Source organism: Anopheles coluzzii, chromosome 3 (assembly GCF_943734685.1).
Source record: "Anopheles coluzzii chromosome 3, AcolN3, whole genome shotgun sequence".
Taxonomy (NCBI): domain Eukaryota; kingdom Metazoa; phylum Arthropoda; class Insecta; order Diptera; family Culicidae; genus Anopheles; species Anopheles coluzzii.
Window position 1 is genome coordinate 55,562,694 of NC_064671.1, and position 8,543 is coordinate 55,571,236.

Below are 8,543 nucleotides of genomic sequence, written 5' to 3' on the forward strand. Positions count from 1 at the left end.
AATGATGTTTTAATGTTGCTGTTGATAACTTGTGAAAAATTGAGCACGCAGTTTCAGGCAACATACAGACTTTCGTGATATATTTAGTACCAAGCAGCCGAGCAGTCAGTCCTTGATACGGGGAGACGGTTCATACGAGGATTAAACCCTCGACGAGTATGTTGTTAAGTCGTGCAAGTTGACGATGGTACCACTGTACAGACCTTGAAGCGTAGAACTCGTGCAAAAAAGTAGTAATAGTATGACACAAAAACATCCGCACAAATACGTAATTAAAGAAACGGGACATACGGAAAACTGCCAGGAGACCACTCAATGCTTGTAATGTATTATATTCCGGATGAATCATATAAAAGAAATGTCTATGTATGTATAGAAATAGGATTTTGTTTGAACAAGGGAGTCACCTCATTTGAGACACCCGATTCTAGTACGGGTGTTAATATGGCTCGATTTGTAAACAATGGACCAAATCAGGCAATGCAAACATGCACCAACCTCAAACAACATGTAGAACGGAGGCAACATGTTGCATTGTCACTTGAGGGTGACAATGTTGATCTAATTTGGTGACGACGTACAAATAAATCAAATCTCACTGATGTTTGCTATCATCGCTAATTGATAGCTTTGAGTCGGTATTATATGTTTCGCCCCATTACATCTACAAACCTGCCACGGAGAATTTGTTGTATCTGTTCACACTGATACCAAGCATAATAAATTGTTATACAAAAGTACTTAGAATGTTGTAAATGTTATATATAAATTATTTTTGATTTGTTACATTGCTTCGAATATGATTTTATCGAATCATTGTATCAGAATAGAAATGGCCTGCCTATCAACAGCAATAATCCAAAACCCAACAGCAAGTTCTATTTTTAAAGCAATAGTTAGTTCTTAGTTGGTTAGCAGTCAGTCCACAAATAAATAAAAAATACAGCAACATAAACTGGAATAATGTATAGCGTAACAGAAATGGCGAGCAAATTGAATTCTTAACAAAAAAGCTCTATATATTTGTTAGCAAATGAAAAGATATACACGAAGGAATAAAAAGTACAAGTCAAGTACAAATTAGCAAAAAGTCTAAATTGTGACAAGTATGTCATGAGAGCTAGTGACACTGTGCAGTAGCAGAAGAGCTTAAATTTAAAGTACTGTAGATAGAAGTAATTAATAAAACCAGAACATAAAATGAATAGCGATGAATGAAAAAAACTGATAAAATTATTGAGCAATTACGTGATAGGTTTAATGAAAAATGAAATTCGCCCGTAGGTAGGAAATGAAACAAGAAATGAAGCAATTATTAGATTTAGTTTAAAAATATTAAATAGATTACATTTAAGTGAATGTTATAATAAAACCGGAACAAATTGATTTTATAAAAAAGTGAACAGTTACCGTTTCTACCGAGCTGCATTTTCTTATTTGTGATTACATTTTCAGGTCTTTTTCCAGTTTTTAAGCGTAGTTTCTTTGTCAATCGATTTTTAACGTTTTTTATTGTTTCTATATTTTACTCATTTACGTTTAAGATATCTAGACCTGTGTATAAACAAAGCTCTGTATAAAATCAAGGGCATATCTATATACTAGTAACCGTCCCTGGCTCCCTGGGCAATGTCTAACGCGCTTTCGAATGGCTGCGTCTTGAATGCAGCTCCGGAATACATAAACCATACCATTCTCGCAATCGGAAGGTTAGTTCAATCGTTCGCTCCCTGACACGGTCTGATTACGGCATCAATTCTTCCCTGTCATTAGCTTTCTATCGGATGCCATTCGAGAATGAAATCATCCGCACTGGACGAATACCGATTTCATTATTCAATTAGTGCCTTCAATTTATTGGCAAAACTCTTCCACCCTCGACTCGGTGCCGTGCTTTATCGTTCCTCATCTGGTGTAGGAATAGCGACCCTCAAAGTTCTGTATTTGACTTGCTGTCCACGACGACCCCGAGCAACACAGCGAGGTAACCTCGTGCAGCGTCATACTCTTCGGCTTGCGGTTCGGTGTCACATTGCGCTCCGACACAATGCGATACACGATCCGTACCGCAAACTAGCGGGAAGAAAACCTTTCCTGAAAACTGAAAATACCGGCATTGGTACGAGCTGCATTTTGTTGGTGCTTCGATTTTTCTGCACTTGCTAACGTGGGAGCATTTGTACATGAGCGTTCATTGCCAACGGCTGTGATCTACATAGCACTCCGGATACCCGATTGCGAATTTCACTTCCCGATTCAATGTCTGTGTTTCCCGTAGCTGTCTGTTTCTACCTCCACTGCCCAGACTCCATGCACCGTGTCTCTTCAATGGTGCAAACATGATACAATTGGGGTGGATGGTAAGGTGGTATTAGTTCTTGTTTGCATAAGCAATCCCATTTTCGGGCTACCCCTTTCGTGCTAGTGTGACAAGCTGGAGAGCAACTGTACGGTATGTCCTCGTTTGAGCGCATCTACACTGAGCACTCGAAACACATGGAACTATGGAATCCGGGTCCATACTTCATAAGAACATACTGACGCACTCATCCCGGCAATCTCATGCCATTATGCGCTGCCTCGCCCATCGCTCTCCCTACCACTCTGGGACACAGTGGTGAGGTTGATTCAATTATCCTTGGACACTTCTCACAAGAAGGCAGACCCACAGAAAAGCATAGAGTGGAATGGAGTAACAGAAACAGAACTCGAGTGCTTTGCTGGTGCGGGTGAAATCAATTAATGTGGTCTTCCTTTTTGATTTACTTTTTTTGCTGGCTTTGGGTTTTTGTTTGTTGCAGCTTTTTACCATTTCTTGTCATGTAAACAAAAATTAATCTCACGTTTCTACCAGACCAAACCGTTAAATAATAATTCAAAGGGAATAGCGAGACTATTCCTGAATACAAACAAGCATATACAACGTTTTTGATGATTCCGGTTGTCGTGTGTTTCGTTCAGTTATTCTAACAATCTGTAATTTGTGCTATGCTATGATTTCTTGAAATCACGCTCCAGTTCAAATCGTTTCTGGTACAATCAAACAAGCAATCAAGAAAGAAGGTCACGCATTTTCTCATATACAACATTATGTGTATTAGCAATTTTGTTTACGAAAAAGCTGCATGGTGGAACTTTACAAATAGATAAAATATAATCCTAAATTGCAGTGAAGTTTCGATTATATAATTTCATTTTTGCAAATGAAAATTCAGCAAGCATATTGTGCAAATGAAATTAACAGGAATTTTACAAAAATAACGCATGAATGTTATTCATTCCTACTAGTGGTGAAATCTATTTGAATCGGTATAATCGCGGTATCGCTTTAAACTAAACTATGCTAAACTTTCTCAATTATCCAAACGAAAGAGGTAAAGTTTTTGGGATTCGATAGTTATTTAGCCAGAAATAAACTTGCTATAATCCAGCAACAAATAGTACGTTAGGTACTGAAATAGCTTCAGAAATTAACTGACATCCGTACCATGTTATCATGTCACTAGTTTTTTTTAGAAATAATACTTGGCAGCTGACTCGAATCAGACTGTAATGCTTGCCCATGTTATAGATGGTAAAAAACAATAATGAAGGCAATCTTCATTAAACATGACCGTTTACTGAAAATGAATCTCACATTTACATCATATGCCTTTTACATGCGTTATAAAATAGTTTCACCAAGTTTTTAGTGCATTTCAAGGGACATATTTATAATGATTTTTTACAGCGGTTCCGTGGTACAGTGGTCAACTCGAACGGCTTAATAACATGCCCGTCGTAGCCTAGAATGGACCCCGTCCCCCCGTAGCAAAGACTGACTCTCCGGTTGCGTGGTATTGAATAAAGTCTCGAAAGCCTGTGTAGGCCGGCATGTCCGCGTCGGATGTTTACGCCAAATAAAAGAAGAAGAATGATTTTTTTTACAGTTTGATAGATTTCAGTTTCCTAATTGAATTAATTGTGACAGTGCTGTGGAAGAATGTTTTATGAGAATTGTAGATTTTTTTTCACACACACTGCGTGAATCTGCGCAATCAGTTCATTTTATTCAGTTTAAATTAACAAAAATAATTGAAGGTAAAAGAATAACATCATGAGGGATTTAGGAATTAAAATACAAATTTTCTTCTTTTTTAACTTAAAGTTCAATTTTAATAACATAATGGTAAGTATTCGATCTTGCGATGGTAAGTGCACCTTGCTGTAATGTTTGGGCAACCACCATATCATATTCTTTCTATTAGATAGAGTGTAAAATCGGGGAAATCCTAGGAAGCCTGTTTAGGCCGGTATGACGTTATACGTTTTTAAAACAAAGAAGCTGCATATTTAAACAAAATAGGAAAATTATGTAACGATTAAATGTTACACTACCGGCAAATCATGTTGATTGATCATATTGATGGTTATTTTATCTATCTATCTATGTCTATCTAACAAAGTAAAGGTGCTAATGTACAACATCTTTTATTTAACAAGAGATGTACTTGTTTGCCGAGTCAAATTCCCATACTTAAGTAATAGAGTAATAGCTTGAAAACTAACACACATATTAACGTTGTCAGGTGGTCCAAATTTCGCAGCATTTGGACCGTATCCTCAACCAAGCACCGTTCGACACGAAAAACCACTTCCCTTTAACCTTAACCAAACAGACAATGACTATGAAAACAGTCTTTTGAGCTACAGTTACTAAGTTATCGTTAATTTTATGATGATTTTTACTGTTATTTTTATGTGCTACCAAAACTGCTACCCGTCGCCAGTCTTTTCGGTTTGGTACAGATCCTTCCCTCACTTCATACACCACGGTTCATTTGTCCTTGCTGGGAGGACGAAAAAAAAGCTTCGAACGATGTACGGAGATGGAAAATCTAACGTTAGCAATCTCGAAATAAAAGCAAAAACTCGCCAGCACGATATGGTACCCTTAACGATCATTTCCGCTGAGAAGCGCCACTTTGACGATGCCTCAGTGAGTGCTTAGCGAAGCAACTGGAGCGTTGAGGTGAGACTAAAATCACCTCGCTAGATGGATTTGGGAGAGGTTTTTGGGTCCCATTTTTATACCAACTCAATCCAACGAACATTATCTTAATCGACCGTAAAGCTTTCGTCCGCCACTTCGAATCTGTCATCACTGGTGATGGTGATGTTCGGTAGGTAGCTATGTTCCCATAACTACTAGGTGTATTCCCCGTAGGCAGCGTTGTGAAGCAGAATGGCGTTGTACCTGCTTCTCGGCTAAATACCCTTGGGAGATTATTTCATACAACTCACCTGTTTTTTTCTTTCTTGAAAGTACAACCATACGAGCAGCAATGTTGGCATAGAACGATCGATTGTCAATTCAAGCATTTCTAAATAGCTACCATATCTATAACACCTTACCTTCGAACTGTAAAATTAACTCTTTTGCTATTTTTTTATATTTTGTCATATACTTAACACACCAAATGCAATTCGCATGTCCCTATCCTTAGTCGAGAAAATTAAGCAAATAGTTTATGAAAAGTGTATTTAATGATACATTTCTATTGTTTCTAAACTGAAAGATTCCTCAACTTAAGCAATACAGTTGTTTTTTTAACATTTGTTTTATATGTTATATTGTACCTCGCAACAGTTAAGCAGCATTTTTTAACCATTTCTACACGCGTTGAATATTTTCTATCCAATTGAGTTACCAAAACTTCATCGCAAACTTTACTCTGCGTAGTTACAATTTGTCGAAGAGTTGCAGACAAAAGCTATACGAAAGCCTAAACTGTGCAGAGCAAGTTATGGGAAAGTATACGCGTAACTTCGGCCAAACGTGACCATGGAGGACGTGGGCTTTCAATGTATGCAGCTTTCTGACAGACCATGTTTGCCCATGTCGTACGTACTTGCCGTTAACTAGCGTGTCAACAGAAAAGTTGTGCTGCGTATTCTTGGACGAGGTGGTAAAGGCCATACTGTACACACGCACATACTGCTGCCCAATTCGGAGAAGCAAGTAAGTTGTACCGTTCGATGCATCGGTTCTATGTGGCCAGCGTTTTGAAGATTTTATGGCAGCCAACGTCACCCACTGAGTCGACTGATTCGTTAGACTTTGTGGTTATTCTGTTCTGCTCATCTTGCAGCAGTAGCAGCAGATGCAGCAGGAGCTAGCACGGTGTGATAGGGCGTCACAGAGTTCGACATGATTCACAGGTAGGAGTCGATGTAGTGAAAGTTTCTTACGCGCGCTATAGCAAGTTGAGAAGAATTTTGTGCTACAATTAAGATTCGGTGCTAACTGATCACAACTACAGGTGAACAAACTTTACAACGAATGGTAGCTATTCTGTTCAGAGTGGCAGTTCCCCTGACTAACTAAGTTTCAGCCAATTTTCTGTTCTTTTGCAAGCAAAACTACATTACCCAACAATGGAGTGTAAAGGCAACACAATTTCGTTGAGGTAACCGATTGGAAACATCATTTTCCAAAGTAATGGTATAGCACGGTAGAGAAACTTGACAATGCGATAAAACTTTGCATCGAAAATCACCTGCACAAAAGGTAGCAAAGTTTCATAACTATACATTTATTATCAAAAGAATTTTGCGTATGATGTTCGACATTCGATTTACGGCATGATATGGAAGTTTGTATCATATTATATATCAAAATGTTTATCATGTTCGGTGCATTTTTATACAATTTCATTACAGGGAAAGTTGTGCTTGATTCATATCAATCGATTATAGCACTCATAAGACGTATTGCAACAGCTAAATTTGCTATGAATATCTCAGTGCATCGAAACAAACAATGAAGCATAATCAAAACACATCACGAGCTACAACATTCAAGTAAATTTTGATTTTCTTTAGTATTATTCAGAAATCATACCAAAATCAGACCGTATTTTATTCAAGAAGGCAATATAAAAACCAATTTATATTTGATATAATTTTCGCTATTCATTTTTAAATTTGCTTCAACGTTTTGATTGCCTTTTCTAGTTTTGTATAATTATTGTATTGGCTCATTATAAACTGTTGAACAAAAACTCAAGCATTGATGTCATGTATGATTCAAGAAAACTAGCTTGTCTTTTCTACGTAGTGCTGATTAAACAAGCAATGATGCGCATGATATCCATTAATAGAAGCATATTCATTGCAGAAAGCTAGAAAGGAACACCATCCGAAAGCATATCCGTCAGATAAAACAGCGACCGTCGATTGCAAATGATGGACGTGTTCAGTCATATGTTGCCTTCGTTTCGGCCTTGTTCATTCGAGAGAAATAGGATCGTTAGTATTCCCTAATCACTCCACATCGTCGGAGATGGACCGGATTGGCCGTGAGTGAGAAAACTTGTTTACGGATAAAAGCATCATTCCGATATTTGACCTATAGTGAATCATTGAATAAGATAGTGAAAGCACCATCCGGGTTATGGTTGTTTGTCAAAATAGCCATATTTCGGAGAAGGATGACCCATAAATTCAGAAGGCAAAGAAGTTTAATTTTAGATTTACTTAAATGAATATGTTTGAAGAAACTAAGTAACAGGGAGGTAAAATAATAATCATTTAATATTAAGTCCTTCATTAAATACATGAATCATTTTCTAGCTCTCTAAATCATTTTCCATATATATTGGATAATATTTTGCATATATTATATTCATTAACCTCATAAACCCACTCGATATATGCAGGTTACAATACGATTTCATTCATGTGTCTACTACCTGTAATCACGTAACTTTTCGGCCAACGTAATATTCGAGTCACATGCAAAATTAAACTATAAATCATGTGATTTTCTGTCTCGCACAAAATAAATTGCTCCACGTAATGAAAAGCACAGCTTTGAAGGCTTTGAGCGTATGTTGTGCTTCTTAATGTGAAATCGTAATACGAAATCGTTATGCGCTGACATTTGAACGCATACTGAATGCCATGTCACGGTGGTGTGGGAGACCATCACCAGAAAAGCAGTTATGAAACATCATGGTTCATCGCTATAAGGTCGTTTCTTTTGATAAGTTTGTTTTGCCCTGCTTCGTTTACGCACTTTAAATGTCGTCGTACCCTTTCATGCAGGACGTATCAAATACGACGCACCGTTGTGATTCGGTTTGGTGGTGCTATGTAACGATGATTTGTGAAATCATTTTACATAATTTATGACGTGCCGTTTAATTTGATTGTTACAAATTTATTTTCATGATAAATGTGTAGCGTATTTATTTTTGGTACCAAAGTGTAACGACAATTTCATATATGGTGCTACAATAGCGGGAGGCTGAGAAAAAAACTGATGTGGAAAAAGGGAAAAATTGTAACAGGATAAAACAGTTATAATGTTCTATTGCTGTATTTATAATTTGGCGGTCCATAATTCAAAAGATAAATGATAACATGGGCCGTTCTGGTGGTACAGTCGTCAACTCGAACGACTTAACAACATGCCCGTCATGGGTTCAAGCCCCGACTATCCTGCTACAGTAACAAAAAGTCACTGAAAGCCTTCACTAGTGGGTACAGGCAGGCCTTGA